We start from the raw sequence: 18,450 nt of genomic DNA, 5'->3' as shown, positions 1-18,450 counted from the left end.
TGGTCAATAACCCTTGCATCATCAGCTATACATGTTGAAACATCTACAACAACCACCAAGCAGTTAGGTGGAAAAGTACCTAAAAGGTAGGAGCAGATTTAGGAGGTGCAGCAGACAGATTTGTAGGGATGAAAATAGCCACCTACAGTTGTGATCTCGTGGAGAAATACAAAGAGAAATTGTTCTACTCCATGTGAACTATAATCCTATCAGAGGGTTCATCCTAATTCAGCTTCTACCATATTTGGTGAAGGTGCCAAGTTGGCTGCCTGCAGAGTTGCAGACTGCACACAGAGGGTAACCTGCCAACTTGGGAGCTACCTATTTGGAGATACAGCCATGATCTCTTCTTGGACTATGAAGGAGATATGTTCCCCACATAATGGTGCATCTACCTACCAAAGGGATCCACAACTTATGCTCAGCATTGAGAGATATAGATATATAAAGATGTACCAGTACACTAGTTCAACAGAAAGACAGAGAACACAGAGAGACAGAGAAGCAGAAAGATAGAGAACACAGAGAGGCAGAGAGACAGAGAACACAGAGAGAGAGCTAAGAGACCTTGTGAGGCTTAGATCATCTTGTATATAGTGTTGTTATCTGGGAAAACACACTCATTATACTTGGGACTTTAACCTCTAGCTTGGGTTTGGGGATCAACCATTCAGTCTCACAGAAGTACCTATACTGTGTACCATTGGTACTTTCCGAGTACTTGTCTAGGTACTTCCAGAGTACCATAACTATGTGTTTGGTACTATTTACTCTCTGTTATTAGTACTGTTAAGACTGTGTCACAGTACCTGTATTGGTAGTCTGCAGTACCTGCATTGGTAGTTTGCAAGTACCAATATTGTATCTCAAGGAAGCTTTATCATCAATAAATATATTCCTTTTAGTATATCATTGTCTCTCTCATATATTTAAGTTAAACACTTGTCATTATCACACATATCTTAGCACAAAGATCCATCCCTTCACTCCCCTATTTTTTTCACACCTCTTGCTATTTGCTCTTGCTCAACCCTCATTGGCCCTCCCCAAGTCAAGCCAATGACTATTAAGCAGCATAAGTGATAGCCTTCTGACATGTGTCCCTCATTCCCCTTTTGTGAGAGCTTTAGGTTAATTAATAATTCAATTAAACTCTCATTGGACCCCTTTGCCTCCTGGCCAATAGGAATCAAGCAAGCCATTGGGTTGCTGAATTGCCCTTCTCAACTAACTCATGCACTTGCCGCATAATCTCCTCTTGTTGAGCTTGAGAAACTCTATAAGGAGGTTTATTAGGCGGTGAACTTCCTAGAAGAAGTTCAATTGCATGGTCATCATTACCTCGTTTAGGAGGTAGCTCACAAGGGATGTCGTCAATAAAAACATCTTGAAACCCCTTGAGAAAATTGGATAACTCTAATTACTTTTGGTTGCTTTTATTTTTGTTAAAGACAAAAATGATTTTTGTTAAATGTGAGTAGAACCAGGGTCAAAGAGAGTAAAAGCATCATGTTCTCTTACCTTTCCCCAAGCATGGCATAGAGGAGATCCTTTGTGGTGAGTTTGGTGAGTCTCCTCCTCTTGGATTTCAACCAAGGAAGCTCTAGGAGGATCTTGGCGGTTGTTCTTTTGGGGACAAGCGCGGTACGCATGCCCTTGTTCTTCGCACTTGAAGCACCGGTTATCCTTGCAATAACGCTCAAGCTCTTCAGAAGAGAGTTTGTTCTTACCTTTGTAAACTCCCTTCTCTTTAGCTTTGTTGGAGTTGCCCTTAGGAGACTTTTGGACATTGTCCTTCCCCTTAGGCTCATTGGAACCCTTGTTTTCCGGGGGCTTATTATTTCTTTTAGCCCCCATTTGAAAATTGATTCGAGAGGCCACCATAGTATTTTGTATTACCGCCGATATGGTACGTGTCCTTTGGGAGTTGACATACTCCGCCATTTCTTCGGTTAAGCCCGCACAAAATTGTTGCTTTTGCTCTCCAAAATCCAACTTTTTGAAGACAGTAGCTTTGAGTTGTAGGTCCCAAAACTTGTCTACATATTTGTGGATGGATTCATAGGGAGAGAGCTTTAGGCTTCACCATTCGGTGAGTACTTTGTCTTTGGCATCGGTGGCCAAAAACTACTTCATAATGGAAGCTCTTAAAGCTTTCCATGTTCGTGGAGCTTCACCCTTGGCTCGTAGGCTAGACCACCATTTCCTGACGGACTTTTGAAAGTGTATAGCTACATGGCGTAGCTTAGAGGACTCCGTGAAGCCCTCATCTCCAAACGCCGCATCGAAATGTTGGATAAAGGCCAAGACTTTTTTCGTAGCACCAAAGGTACCATCATAGGTAAGGAAAGAGATGCTCTTCCCTCCCTCTTTGAATTTCTTCAACTTGGACGACCTCTTCCATGCGGCATAGGATTTCCTATGGCCTATTCTTTTTGATGGTTCAAAGGTTGCACCATCACTCTCTTCAGAAGGTGAAGAATTTGAAGAAGGTGGAGAAGAGGGTGACCTCTTTCTCGCCTTTTTCTTGTCTTGATCTTCGTTGTCTTCACCATCACTTTCATAAGAGGAAGAGGATGAAGAAGATGGAGAAGAGGGTGTCCTCTTTCTCGCCTTTTTCTTCTCTTGCTTTTTATCATCCCTCTTTGAATTATGGGGTGGAGAAGAGTGTGATGGTCTTCTCCGCTTTGGTGGTGATGGAGAGCGTTTAGCCCGCCGTCTTCGTGGAGCCATCTCCGCCGAGGTGGCGGGAGACTCACTTATTTCTCGTTCTTTCGGTGGAGGCTCTTGAGTTCTCCTTTGGGAAGGAGATGCATCATCAAGAAGTAAATTCTTGAGCCCTTCGTACGGATTCTCTTCTTCTTCCCGAACCGGAGAGAGACCTCTTTTGGTAGTCTCACAAGGAGGCTTCCTAGGTGTTCTCTCATCATGGTGATGAGCTTGCGTTCTCAGACCCAAGACCTCACACACCTTCGAAGATGGTGAGAGCTAGCAGGGTATGAGAGTAGATTGAGAGGAAGAAGGAGTATCTTACAAGAAAGATGTACATCTCCTCACATAATCACTCATATTAGCATAGCTTAGCTTAGTAATTAGCTTGGTAGAGGAGATGAGCATGCATTGAAGCTTGGCTCTTGGTTGGATTTGCATCCACATGCCAAGAGTGTGTCGATGTAGGCTTCTATCTCACAAGCTTGGAGTAGGTGATGAGCTCTCCATTAAATCTTGGGAAGAGATAGTCTTCTCTGTCTTCACACATGAGATTGTGTGAGTGTGTGTGTGTGTGTGTGTGATAATGCCTTGCAAAAATCAGCCCCCCCTCTCTCTCAGGTGAGCCCTCTTGCTATTTGCTCTTGCTCAACCCTCATTGGCCCTCCCCAAGTCAAGCCAATGACTATTAAGCAGCATAAGTGATATCCTTCTGAAATGTGTCCCTCATTCCCCTTTTGTGAGAGCTTTAGGTTAATTAATAATTCAATTAAACTCTCATTGGACCCCTTTGCCTCTTGGCCGATAGGAATCAGGTAATCCATTGGGTTGCTGAATGCTCATTGGACCCCATGGGAGACTGTCCAATAGTCTTCTAGAGGACTTTATTCTCATTGGTTCTTTTATCAAGTGTTTTTAAATTAATTAAACTAGATTTACTCTAGTCTAATTCTCATTGGTCCACCTCCAAGGCCATCCAATAGGAATTGGGTACACCTTGTGGGCATCTGGCCTAGGGAGCTGACATGTGTCCCTCATTCCCTTTGTGTAAAGGGGTCTTGTGTGTGTGTGTGTGGCTTTCTGTCTCATCCCCTACATGCTAGGCTCGCCCCCTCCTATGTAGGGATATGCAAAGACGTTTTTGGTCACACACAAAGCATCCAATTCCCTTAAGGTTGACCTTTGGACACAACCTTTGAATTTTGGAACCTTAGCATTTTGGAAGTCTTAATGAGCTGAACCTTAGGGTCTTTTTAGCCCATTATTGCACATGGCTCTTTTGCAGATGCCCCCCCCTTTGGATCCCTATTTTCCCTCCTTTGGATCCCTACTGTGGCCGGTCTTCTAGCTTAACCAATTTTCTAGCTTTTTCTTCCCTGGCACTTCCCCATATTAAATGATCAGTTTAACATGAGAAAATCGTTTAGGAGAATTAGATATTGATTATTATGACACGGCCTTTGGAGACGAGGGCTTCACGGAGTCCTCCAAGCTACGCCATGTAGCTATGCACTTCCAAAAATCAGCTCGTCAATGGTGGGCTAGCCTTCGTGGCAATGGTGAAGCCCCAAAGACATGGAAAACTCTACGAGTTTCCATCATGAATAAATTCCTTGAAAGCGATGCAAAAGACAAAGTGCTTACCGAATGGCGCAGCTTGAAGCTTGTCTCTCATGAGTCTATCCACAAGTAAGTAGACAAGTTTTGGGATTTACATCTCAAGGCTACTGTGTTTCAAAAGATAGACTTTACTGAGCAAAGGCAACAATTCTATGCGGGATTACCTGAAGAGGTGGCCGAATACATCAACTCTCAACGGCCTGGTACTATTAGCGAAGTAATCCATCATACCATGGTTGCTTCACACATCAATTTCCATCAAGGGGCTAGACATAATGTCAAGCCCATGGAAAACAAAGAAAAAAATAATGCAAAGGGGAAAACCAATGTTCAAAATACTTCCCAAGTCACTTCCAACAACAACAACAATCGGTCCAAGGAGAAGAGAGTTTACAAAGGTAAAAATAAACTCTCTCCTGAAGAGCTTGAAGCATTTTGCAAGGACCATAACTGTTTCGAGTGTGGGGAGCAAGGACATGGCTATCGTTCTTGCCCCAAGAAGAATACCCGCAATGAGACTCCTAGGGCTTCCACCATCGAAGCTCCAAAAGAGGATGCTCATTGCAAAGGATCATCACTTTCCTATACTTGGGGAAAGGTAAGAGAGCATGATGCCTTCATCTTGTTTGACCTTGGCTCTACTCTGAACTTCATGTCAATGGAGTTGGCCACCAAGTTGGGCATTCAAGCTTTTGAGATGGGAGATATGGTAATGGCTGACGCAGCTTTCAAGGGACAGCAAGCCTCTGTTACTCCCTTGATTGGGAAGTTGAGGCTTTATGTCCAAAGCTATATCTACAAAGAAGACTTGTTCATCTCTCCTCTCCAACATGAGGATGATATCCTAGGGGTGACATGGTTTGATCGCATGGCTGCCAACATGAAGTTCCTTGAAAGGAGAATCTACTTCACCTACAGGGGAAAGAACATGTATATAGATGCTAGTGAGCGTGGTCGCACTATTCCACTTGTAAATCCTCTTGCTTTTGATAAGTCAATGAAGAGCTCAGTTTCTGTGTACATGATTTTTGTCAAAGAGTCTCTAAAAGATACTAATGTTTCATCAAATGTAAATGGTAGGAATCAAGAAGAGTTAGACTTGTCTACTTTTCTAAAAGGATTCCAAGATGTGTTCATTGATGATATCCCTATGGACTTACCTGCAACACGAGGGGATGATGACCATCACATTGAGCTCCTTCCAAGATGCTCACCACCTAACAAACCTCCTTATCGAGTCTCACAAGCTCAACAAGAGGAGATCATGAGGTAAGTACAGGAATTTTTAGACAAAGGGATGGTGAGGCCTAGTTCCTCTCCCTTTTGTTCTCCAGTCCTTTTAGTGAAAAAGAAAGATGGTACATACCGTATGTGTCTGGACTATAGAGCACTAAACCATATCACTATCAAAAACAAATTTCCCGTGCCTCGGGTAGAAGATCTGTTTGATAAGCTAAAAGGCTCTACCTACTTCAGTAGGATTGACCTTAAGAGTGGCTATCATCAAATAAGGATAGTCGATGAAGATATCTTAATGACCACGTTTTGCACAACGTTTGGTCTTTATGAATATCTATTCATGCCTTTTGGCTTGACTAATGCACCGGCTACGTTCAATTGTCTGATGGAGAAAATTTTTAGACCATACCGCAAATTCAGTGGAGTGTTCTTTGATGATATCATCATCTACTCCAAGTCTTTGGAGGAACATAAGAAACATCTCCAAGTGATTTTTCAAGCATTAGGGAGAACAAGCTTTTTCTCAACCAAAAGAAAAGCAAATTCTTCCTTCAAGAGATTCAATACCTAGGTCATATTATCTCTCACGATGGTATCCGTATGGATCCATGAAAGTTAGAGGTAATAAAATCATGGACTAACCCAAGAAATCTACATGAGCTAAGAAGCTTTATTGGTATGTGCGCATATTATAGATGCTTCATAGCAAAATTCTCTCAAGTAGCAGGACCACTACACGACTTAACTAAGAAGATTGTTAAGTATGTATGGACTGCTAAGGAGCAAAATTCTTTTGATAAGCTCAAAGAGAAGCTTACTTCCCAACCAGTCCTTGTGCTCCCGGATCTCTCAAAGCCATTTGAGGTCCAATGTGATGCTTGCGGTGATTTCCTTGGAGCAGTTTTGCTTCAATAAGGGCATGCCATAGCATATGAGAGCCGAAGGCTCAATACTGATGAACGAGTCTTGGGCATTTATGAGAAAGAGCTTTTAGCTGTTCTACATGTCCTATACACATGGAAGCACTAGCTATTGGGGACTCCATTTATCCTACGACTGACCACCAAAGTTTCAAGTATTTCATGACGCAAACCAAGCTTTCCGACAAATAAATGAGGTGGGCAAATTTTCTTTCGCAATTTAATTTCCATATTGCTCACATAGCTGGTAAGCACAATCAAGTGGCTGATGCACTTTCACGACGACCAAAAGTTAATGCGGTGTCTATAGCTACTCACAATGATCTATCCTCTATGATAGATGAGTATGCTACTGACCCTGACTTTAGAGACATAATGTCAGCCCTTGCTTTGGGGAAGAAAAAGGAACCATTCAACTTTCAGGATGGTTTTCTCCATGGCAATAGGCTATGTGTTACCCATTCCCTTCGTGAGAAAGTTATGTATGAATCCCATGCTCCTCCATATGCGGGGCATTGAGGTATTCAACCTACTCTCCGAGGAGTAGAGACATACTTCTATTGGCGTACCATGAAAGTGGACATACAAGAGTATGTTTCAACATGTGTAGTATGCCAAAAGACCAAGTATGATAGAGGGAAGCAACCTGGATTACTCCAGCCATTGCCTATCCCAAATTCACCATGGGAGAGTATATCCATGGATTTCATCTTTGGATTACCCAAGTCTATCCATGGGAATATAGGAATATGGACAATAGTCGACAGGTTTAGCAAGCAAGCACATTTTATTCGTGTCAAAAAGACTATTAAGGCACATTAAATGGCAACTCTCTTCATATCTCATATTTTCAAGCACCATGGATTACCCACATCCATCGTGTCAGATAGAGATCCTAGAATGACCAGTAATTTCTGGAAAGGTCTCTTTGAAAATCTAGGAACAAGATTGAATTTCTCTTCGGCCTATCACCCACAAACGTATGGCCAAAGTGAGATAGCCAATCTTACGATACTCGATCTACTCAAGACTTATGTTACCAAAGTAGATCAATGCTCACAATGGGAAAAGTACTTACCTCTTGTAGAGTATGCCTACAATAATACTGTACATACTTCTCAAGAAAAGCACCTTTTGAGGTCATGGAGGGAAGACCTAAAAGTCCCTTGCTACTCAAAGTACATGGAAAGATCTCTGATGAGTATAGCCGTGACCTACAAGAATGTTTTCAAAAGATTAAGGAGGCTATATCCATCTCTCAACAAAGGCAAAAAGCTGCTGTTGATAAGCACATAAGAGCCTTAATGTTCAAAGAAAATGATTGGATATTACTCAAGTTTCCTAAGGATTGATTAAGGAAAACAACAGGCAAAAATCCTATGGGCCATCAAAAGTATTATGCTAAACTAGCAAAAATATACTATGGTCCTTTCCAAATCTTGAAGCCCATCAATGATACGGCTTATCAACTCAAGTTGCCCAACCATTGGCTCATACACAATGCCTTTCATGTAAGCCTACTTAAGCCATACAAACGAGAGCCACCAATTGAACCAATTATTGAAGACCCTCCCAAAGTTGAAGACCAAGAAGAGGTGCTACAACCCGAAGCTATCCTTCGGCATGAAGACAAGGTACTACGACATGGTAAGATTATCCGACAGTATCTTCTTAAGTTCAAAAATTATCCTTTTGAAGATACTAGATGGATGCAAGGAATACAGCTTAAGGATAGTATGAACCTTGTCAATGCTTACAATGCTACATTAGAGTAAGCAGATGTACAAATTTATTTTAAATGACTCATGTTTTTGTCTTTTAAGACTAGTTCTCTTTTTAATTGTGCACAAATTTAAATAGTATGTATGCTTAGAATCATGTTTGTGATGACAAAGTCTCTCAAAAACCAAATAGAATTTGTCACTCTACTTTGGGAGAATGAAATGGACTAAAGAGCAGACATGCTTGCGGCAGCTATGTCTCCCAAGCACCAAATGGATTAGTCATCCATCTTGGAAAGATGTTGTAGGGTAAAAAGGGATCCTCTACCCCCTAAGTAAAATTGACTAATGACTAAGGCTTTATCTCTTCTACCTCATAGTCGAGGACGACTATGATTTCAAGAGAGAGGTAATGTCATAAAATCTAATATCTAATATCTAACCAACCCAAATGATTTTCTCATATTAAATTGATCACTTAATGTGGGAGAATAAACGGGAACAAGTATTAACATGTGCTTATAGATCTATCTCAGCACGGGGCCAATGCTAAAGGGGTCCAAATGAGAGATGGTTTATCAAAGAGCAAGGCTAAACAATGGAGCATAAGGCCTTAGGGTTAGCTTAATTGAAGACCTCCAATAATATGTGTAAAAGTCCTTTGACCTTAGGTAAGCTAGGGCTGAGCTTGAGGCGTCGGCACCCGACCCAGCTCGCAGTGCTTGTCCTGCTTGTCATGCTTGATGACTAAGGTGCTTGAGGTGCTTGATGATTGAGGTGCTTGAGATGCTTGAGGTGCTTGACATGCTTGAGATGCTAGGGTTGCACTTGAGGTGAGAACCCAACCCAAGATTAAAGTGCTTAAGAGCCAAGCTTGTGGTGGGAACTAGGCCTATGCATGAGGGGCTTGAGGTGTCAAAAAGTCAAATATTCAATCCCTACAAGAAGGGGGCGAGCCCTACATGAGGGGGGATGAGAGACAACACCCACACACTCACACAAGGCATGCATGGTACAAAGAAAGCAAAAGGGACACTTGTCAAGTTCCTCCTCATGTTGCCCTCATGGTGTGCCTGAAGCGTATTGGTTGGCCACCCAAGGGGTCCAATAATAATTTAAGAGATTTAATTAATTGATTTAGCATTTATCTAGCCCTCTCTCTCAAAGGGGAAAGGGGGACACTTGTCTCAAGGCTACCCTTGCTGCTTGTAATGCCTCCTGCTTATGATTGGCTAGGCCTAGAGGGGTCCAATGAGCTTCAAGCATGAGCTACAAGGGGGGGTCGACCCAAGCAAGCTAGGGGGTTGCTTAGGGGGTATACTCACCCACACACACTCACAAACACTCTCATTGTGTGCTATACAAAGTGCAGGAGCTCCCCCTCCTTCTCCAAGCAAGTAGAGGTTGAGAGCCTACACCAACACTCTTGGATATGGAATGCAAATCCAACCAAGAGCCATGCTTCAATGCTTAAGCTTGTCATCTCCTTCTTCTTCATTACTATGCTATTATGTATGCTAGCAAGAAGAGTTATGATAAGTGAGGAACTAATTCTTTCTCCTATGAAATGTTTCTTCTTCCTCTTCCCTCCCCTCATTCCCTGCTAGCTCTCTCCACCTTCGAAGGTCTTTGAGGTCTTGGGACTGAGGCTTGGGATAGTTAAACATTTATTCAAGTTTATGCTATGCTTGTGATGCATGAAGTTTTCCATCTTCATTGCATGACCTAGGTTACAGGAACACAAAGATTGTATTGTAACAAGTCTCTCTTAATGGGAGAAATCATAATACAAATGCCCATTAGAGGGGGGACCGGCTCCACATAAATCCGATCCTCAACTGTTGTCATGTTCTCTAAATTCTCTCTCTTGCAAAAGTATTGTTCATGCCAAGTTAACTAATTGCTATGATTATGTTGTTATCTTCAATTATGTTCACCCTCTATGCTCACAAAGTCATTCTCAAAAATACTCTCATTAATTTCAGCTACTCTCAAATTAAATAGGCCAATTCCATTACACCAATTCATACATAGTTCACACCGTGTTCACATTGAGTTCACATCGAGTTCACACCAAATTTGGCGTGGTGCACATACCTCCGAGTTCACTCTTAGTTCACACCTAGTTCAAATGACAATCGGACAGCCCAAATTGCACCGGCCTCACGACGCCTACTGTGGGCCATTGATCCCATCTCTCTACGGAGGTGTCAATTAGTGACGAGGATCGGGGGGGGGGGGGGGGGGGGGGGGGGGTGTTTTTCTTTATGGACTCGGTAGGGACGGACGATGGGGCATAGTCCTGACCTAGAAAATTCTCCTCAACTCACTCTCTAGGTACTACGAACACGTGATTGGTTTGGGAAGGCCTGGTAACGGGTTACGGAAGTGTCCCTCTTTATTCTTTAACGCGGAGGTAAATAGGGAGTTTGCCTCGCACGGGGACCCAAGGCAATTCGGCTTGCATACACCGTCGGCACAGCTCATCGGCGAGCATCGACGACTCGCTACTCAAAGACGGCTTCACCAATTTTGACGTTTAAATACTCCACACGAAGGTCTTGACTTTCTCTTCGAGATCAACTATGAACATTCACGAACGCACGCTCGAGGTGCTCATTGTTTGCCCATGACGGCTGTCCGTAGAATTCGGTCTGACCCAACCCGAGGCAGTCCGGGCATTTTCGACAAATTTTCAAGATTGTCCAAAGTTTCCTGAGAGGCTTCCAAAGGAGTCTCTAGAACATGCACTTGAGGCCCGAATAGCCTCGTTTGCCCAATTAATTCCGAATGATGCTTCCGCACTCAACTTCACCTTTCATCGTGCGAGAGCCGTAATGGCTCTCGCATGCATCAAGCTAAAATTGACGACGGGCCGTTTTCTGGATGGGCCCTTCATGAGCCGCACCAAAGGGGACTCAAGTTAGCAGAACACGAGCCTCCCAGCCTGCATGCTCAAAGTTGCGAGGACTTGGCCTCTCAGTGAAGGTTCCACCTTGAGTATCCTTGGCACACCCGTAATAGAGAGAGCATAAACTATCTAGTAGGGAGTACTGGCTGAAATTAAATCGTTAAATATTGAGAATTTGTTGAAGATGCCTTTTGTGTGTACATAAAATAGGTGAGGTTGTCTTTTTCTTTATTCCAGAATTAGGAAATCTATGCAAAAGTGCTCTCTTTCTATTCATAGGCGGCCACTTGTTAGACATGTCTCACTCCCATGCACTTGTCATACCTCTCTCTCTCTCTCTCTCTCACACACACACACACACACACACACACACACACACACACACACACACACACACACACACACACACAAGAAACCAACCCTTTGCATCCCTCCTTTGTCCTCTTTGGTCTACCCATGCCACCCACAAGTGCCTCCTCATATTGAAAGCCTGTGGAATTAGGAGATGCATCTCAAGTGGAGATTACAACTCGTTGTCACGGAGAGAGCGCGTGAATTGGGAGAGAATCCGTTGTAGGAGTCGAGAGAGAGAGAGAGAGAGAGAGAGAGAGAGAGAGAGAGAGAGAGAGAGAGAGAGAGAGAGCTCTTGATACATCATTGGCAAAAACAAGCCAGGTGCCTATAGTGATGGATTTATAGGATGGGCTGGCAGAATAAGAGGCAGAGCAAAGAGAAGTGTAGGAGCATGGATGCTCGTTAGTGGGAAAAGGAGACGATGGGGGGTACAAAGCAGCATGGCAAGGCTTTGAACAGGGAGACTTGGGTGCGAATGCAGGCCTTGATGTTGTAGGCTATGACTGAGACGAGAGTTGTGAGGGCACAACAATGGAGGTGAGGGTAAGGGAGCAAGGGGTTATGGCAATGGTGAGGGGGAGCGCTCACACGGGGGTAGGAGGGGGGGAGGAGGGAGGGAATCTTGAGATTAATTGAATTTAATTTTGTCGCTACCATGTGATACCCATTTTCTCTCTCTCTCTCTCTCTCTCTCTCTCTCTCTCTCTCTCTCTCTCTCTCTCTCAACGAGGTAACCGAACCCATCCCTACATCCTTGAGCCCATCCCGTTGAGTGCGATCCGCACCATTGTCTCCATTCGTCTTAGCTCCCATTCTCTACGTTGCGAGACAGGACGTTGGGGCACTGGCGAGGAGTGTCATCGACTTTGCACCTTATGCCCTCGTCAAGTGCGAGAGAGTGAGTACCAAAAACTACTTGAGTGCTCAGCTTTTGACCACATTAGGTCCTTGTTTCCCCATATATTCAGCCATGAGCTCTCCCTACATAACTTCCTCTCCCAACCACGATCATTTCAGCCATTTTTTAGCATCGAGAGTCACTTATGACCTCCACTCACACCACGTGACATGTTCATTTGGTCCCATAGGTCATATTTGACCTCCGAGGACGATAATAGAACTATCTCTCTCTCTCTCTCTCTCTCTCTCTCTCTCTCTCTCTCTGTGTCTTTTTGAGCCATGATATTTTTAGTGCTACCAAACATCCTATGTTGGTAATCTCAGTGCCCAAAATCAAGCCAAGGACGAAAAGGCATTAAGAATCATAATAACTGCACTACATGACAATTATGTGCACTTTATTGATGATTGTGAAACCTCATCAATTGCATGGGAAGCACTAGAAAAAAAACTTTGGAGCTAGAAAAAAGAAGAGTAAAGTAATCCTAAAGAAGGATCTACACAAATTAAAAATGGAACATAACGAAGATGCTACAAACTTGGTCAATCACCTTAAAAGCATGACCACACAACTAGCTTATGTAAACAGTGTAGTACCAGAGGAGGACAAGATTGCAGTTCTTCTAGCAGCCTTACCACCCAGCTTTCACCAGATCATGACCATCATTGAGGAGAAGAATCCAATGCCAGATTTCCAAGATGTAATCCACTTTTTAATGTCCAAGGAGAAGAAGAAAGGGAGGAATGCTGCTTCAGGGGGAGGAGCTTTTGTAGTTAGCTCTAATAACAAAACTTGTTTCAAGTGTGGCAAACAAGGACACATAGCAAAGGATTGTCTAGCCTCAAAGACTTGCAGCCTTTGCGGAAAAAATGGTCACCTTCCTTCCAAGTGTTTCAAAAGGGACAAAGGAAGAAGCGTAAAAACTCCAAGGTCCAAAAGTCTATTTGGAAAAAGAAGACACAGATGAAGATAAAAAACAAGGTGACAAACAGCCTTCTAGTCTACCACGACATTCTCAGGCTTTTTTGTTTTGGCATTACCCCTTTAGTTGTATTTATTTGGAGATAGCTTGGACTACCCTTGGTCTCGGTTTTATACATTTGTTTGAGGGGAGGTATTGAGTGTCTCTTGGATTAGACTAACTCTAAAGAACCCATATACCCCCCTTTCCACCACAGTGCTTCTATAGTTAACTTGACCCCCTCTCTAATATGTGTACGGGTTGTAAATATTATCTTTTTAGGAAATTTTGATAGTTTTCTTTGCACATTAGCACTAATTTCAAAATTTTGATAGTTTCATTTGTGAAAATGGGGACTTCTTACCCTACCCAAGGTCGCTATGCCTTAGTGCAACATGACCAATGTGGGCCCTGTCAAATATTTTTTGGGGAGTTACTAAAGGATTCATGTTTTTTAGTGTTAGAATGGGAGGACCCATGGGAACCCCCACATGTGTTCCTTATCGCTCTAGTTCCTAAGTTAGTGATGTCTTATGCAAGAACGATTACTTCCAAGCGCTCGCACATTGTCCACCTTGTATCACAACAAAGCACATCCAATGCTTGCACCAACTTCCACTCCTTGCCCTTCCTCACATGTGTTTTGTGCTCATTCTACCCAAGCCACATCCATAATCTCTTACCTAAGTGCATTATGTGCACACAAAGCTATGGATGTCTTAAGTCTTTGTATTGCACCTTCCAAGAGCCGGCCTTCCTTCTATAGGCATGCTAAGCAATTTAAATGCCTGTGTATTGACTAGAGTTCAACATGCCACGCATAATGTAGATTCTTGCTAGGCTTCCACAAACAAGAAATTGGAGTAGAGTGATAAATAAAAACTTTTATTGCTAATTTTTATCCAAACACATGCAATAGAATAGCTTATGAGGACACACAAGAAGTTTTCTACATTGTCACTTGTGTTAAAAGGTAAAAAATATAAACAAATCCTACTTACAATATCCTCACATGTCCAAAATCATGAGTTTATAGATCTACTTTGTCTTGTAGCCTGTTATACCAGCATAGCTATCTTTACCTTACAATCCAAAACTTCTACTTACAAGAAATCCTAAGCATCGATCACACAAAATGAAAGTGATTACACCTAAAGAGAACCAATAAATTGTTGAATCTTGACATGATTGACTAAGAATTCCATCATTGTCATAGAACTTCCAAAAAGCAACACACAAATACTTGTCGTAGAACTTCCAGAATAGCAACATACAAACACTATGTAATAATTGAAAAGAGTTGGAAAGAATGCATCTGCCGATATGTCTTTGAAATATCAACCATAGTCACTTGGAATAAGAAATGGGAACGAGATTGACAAGGCCATCAGAGACAAAATTAGCTTATTCATTTCACTAGAACGGTTTCAAAATGGTTTTATAAAGGTATATTTGTGTATAAAACATTTGAAACTCCCCAAAAAAACGGAAGAATGAAAATGAGGAACGGGGGACTTTGGAAATGGAGTTGCTGATCCCTGAAGCGGAGTTTCCTTGTAACTATGATATCAGCAAGGACACAAGTCAAATCAAAGCATCGATATAGGTCACTTGACGAGTCCGTCAATTGGAAAAGGTTGAAGTGCCTACGAGCATGGAGTGAATGATGAATGAAGTAATCACATTCCCAAATACAGCATATAAAATTGTAGTAAAGCAACATCCAATGCTAAACAAGTTACAATTTTTCCTCTAAAGTTGTTGTTGCATCCTTATAAACCAAAAGATTTTGAGCAGCTAACAGAATATATCCGGAAGAGGTTACGATCGGAAATGCGGTGATCATGCTTTTTCTTTATGCGGATGATGTAGTGCCCTTGGCACATACCTTAGAAGATGCACTAAAGGTTATGAGTGTCTTGGAATGCTTTTTCCTACATAGCTAGCTAATAATGAATGGATGCAAAACCAAGGTCATGCTTGTAAAGACCTTCAATGATGAAAATCCATGCAGTGTATACAACAATGAACAACTTGAAGTGGTAGATCACTTCAAGTACGTTGGCCTTGAGGTTCCATCCAAACATAAATGGAAGGATTGAGCAATGCGTCGCTTGGAAGCCAGACAGAGGGCTTATTATGCAATTTAGAACGTGTGCAATGTTGGAGAGATCAAGTGTTTGGCTCTCAAAAAGTACCTCTTTGACACATTGGTGACACCGGGTGCTTCTTTATGGAGTAGAGGTGTGGGGTGGGGGCATCAGGAAGTCTACTTGGAAAGAGTTTGAGAATATCCAAAAGAATTTTCTCACTAACTTTCTCCAATTTAAGACACAAACACCCTACATGCTCTTACTTCTTGAGTCCGGATCGCTTCCCATTGAGGTCGGTGGTATGCAAAGTGTTGTTGAGTACATGCTTAAGACACGAGGTAGGTCTTTGTATTGACTTTCTAGAGTCACATATGAAGCAAGTTAAAAGGTCCAAAAGACATGCAAGAGAAAAATACTAAGTTCGGGGTGGATGCTTGACATCAAGAAATGGTTTGGAAGATGGGATGCATGTCACTTGGTCAAGGATGCATCGATCGACTCCCAAGTTAATGAGGCCTTCTTACAACGCCAATGTATCACGGCTTGGGAGAAATCCGGAGGTTCTCGCTTCAGCCATTACACGACATACGTTGCCCCAAGCTACAAATCTCTCTTCTTCTTTGAACAAGGTAGCCAAACCCATCCCTACATCCTTTAGCCCATCCCGGTGAGTGCGATCCGCACCATTGCCTCCATTCATCTTAGCTCCCATTCTCTACGCTGCGAGACAGAACATTGGAGCACTAGCGAGGAGTCTCATGGACTTTGCACCTTATACCCTCATCAAGTTCGAGAGAGTGAGTACCACACACTACTTGAGTGCTCAGATTTTGACCACATTAGGTCCTCTTCTCCCCATATATTCAGCCATGAGCTCTCCCTACATACCTTCCTCTCTCAACCATGATTGGACTCTCTATTGCGACGCTCATTTCAGCCATTTTTGAGCATCGAGAGTCACTTATGACCTCCACTCAAACCACCTGACATGTTTAAGGTCATATTTGACCTCCGAGGACGGTAATAGAACTCTCTCTCTCTCTCTCTCTCTCTCTCCACTTTCAAACCTCTGCCAAAATTCTCTCTTAGAGAGTTAGTAAATATCCTCTCTCTCTCTCTCTCTCACTCTCTCTCTCTCTCTCTCTCTCTCTCTCTCTCTCTCTCTCTCTCTCTCTCTCTCTCTCTCTCTCTCTGCATTAGCCTCAGCCCAAACCCTAAGCTCTTCTCCCCCTGCTCATCTCCCTCTCACTGAGGGCGGCCCTGTGGGGAGGCGTTAAGCCCCAGCATGGCCCGCCATAGAGCGAAACCCAGCCCTCTCTCTCCCGACGGCGTTAGCCTAGCCCTCTCTCTCTCGGGTGCCTAGCCGTGCTGCTCCCGCTTCCTCGCCTTGCCCCCACATCCTCGCCCTCCCTCGTTTTGTGACTGCATCCCACTGTGCGGGAAAATGTCAATAGCACTTCTCTTCACGTCGTATCATGTGCAGAGGCACGAGGCAGCACACAAGGACAAACCTAATTTTCAAAAAAAAAAACCAGAAGGTTGTTCCCACCCTGAAAAGATGATGACATCGATGCCAATCGCTCGTAATTGCAAAACCTTTCTTGCGCTCGCAGCAACACTAAAGAATGACTCGGCTGCCGGTCAAGACACGAGAATCACAACCCTAGAGGCCCGGTCCAAGAGCTCATTGCAGAAAATGCTCAACTCAAAGAGCGTTTGATCAAGCTTGAGGAAATGAAGGACATTGAGAGCCTAGCTCTAATCGCGAAAGCATCTGAGGTGGAAATCAAAGCAGCCCAAGAAGAAGCCCATGAAGAAACACATAAAAATAGTGTTAATGAAGTACATGCAACATTACGAGAAAATCGATTACAAGAATCCATTCGCATGAAGGTTCGGATTTTCCGACTTCATCCGCCATAGTGCACAGAGGAGGATAGGCTTGAAGATGCAATCACCAAGCTTAATGACATTCTCCAACCAATAACTATCAAGCCAGAAAACATCTCTTGGATCAAGGACACACATAGAAGTGTGCCACCCAAGCATTGTATCCTTACTTTCAAGGACAAAGAAGAGCGACGGAAGCTACTACACCAGTCTTACCTCTTGAAGGGAACAAAGCTTTGGATCTCCGAAGAGTTGACCCGAAATCAACTCAAGGTCAAAGAAAATGAACTCAAGAAGATGCACGAAGCTCGCAAACAAGGCAAATGGGCAGTCTACCAAGGTGGTAAAGCCATTATCTAGGAGTTTCAAACTCCTAAAATTGGGCCCCCTTCCATTGGATCCCCCTAGGATTCATCCCTCATCTTCCTTTTCATTTTCATTACCCTTTTTACGAACCCTCAGTCCTTAGCTGATATGTATCTATGCTTCACTCACAAGCAACCGTTGTAATGTTTTGTCATCAGGTCCCATAGGTCATATATGACCTTCGAGGACGATCATACAATCTCTCTCTCTCTCTCTCTCTCTCTCGCGCGTAATGAGCACATGGGTGCTTTCAATCCAAATGACTCCTTCATGATCCTACCTGGCATGCACTATTCACTGCCGCTTGCTTGCCAAATGGCCGAAAAGAGTAAACGCTCTCCTTGTTTGGCAAGACACAACTTGCTTGACCGCACCAATCAAAACCTCCCTTGCCACGTGTGAGAGATATCCTCCAATTACATAGTGGGAGGGTCTCCCCTTGTGCTCAATATCAAACCCGAAGGCTCCAGCCCCACACACCCCCCCATCGATGCTCGCCGGGGGAATAAAACTACAGGGAGAGAGAGAGAGAGAGAAGGGGTAGTGAAACCGACGGCGGCCTACTGTAGGGCATAGATAGGCGGGGGCATGAGGCTGGTAAGGTCGGCCAATCGAAGGGGGAGAAATGCACCGAAGGCATGCCCCGGCCAACCCCAAAAAAAAGTACGCGCTACACCGACGCACTGGCAACACACCATTCACCAGCAGCACGCAACCACGATGCCATTTTCAGTAATTTATGGGTTATTTTCATCATTTCTTCAG

Source organism: Adiantum capillus-veneris, chromosome 10 (genome assembly GCF_014529385.1).
Source record: "Adiantum capillus-veneris isolate H3 chromosome 10, ASM1452938v2, whole genome shotgun sequence".
NCBI classification, from domain to species: Eukaryota; Viridiplantae; Streptophyta; class Polypodiopsida; order Polypodiales; family Pteridaceae; genus Adiantum; species Adiantum capillus-veneris.
This window is presented reverse-complemented; position numbering follows the sequence as displayed.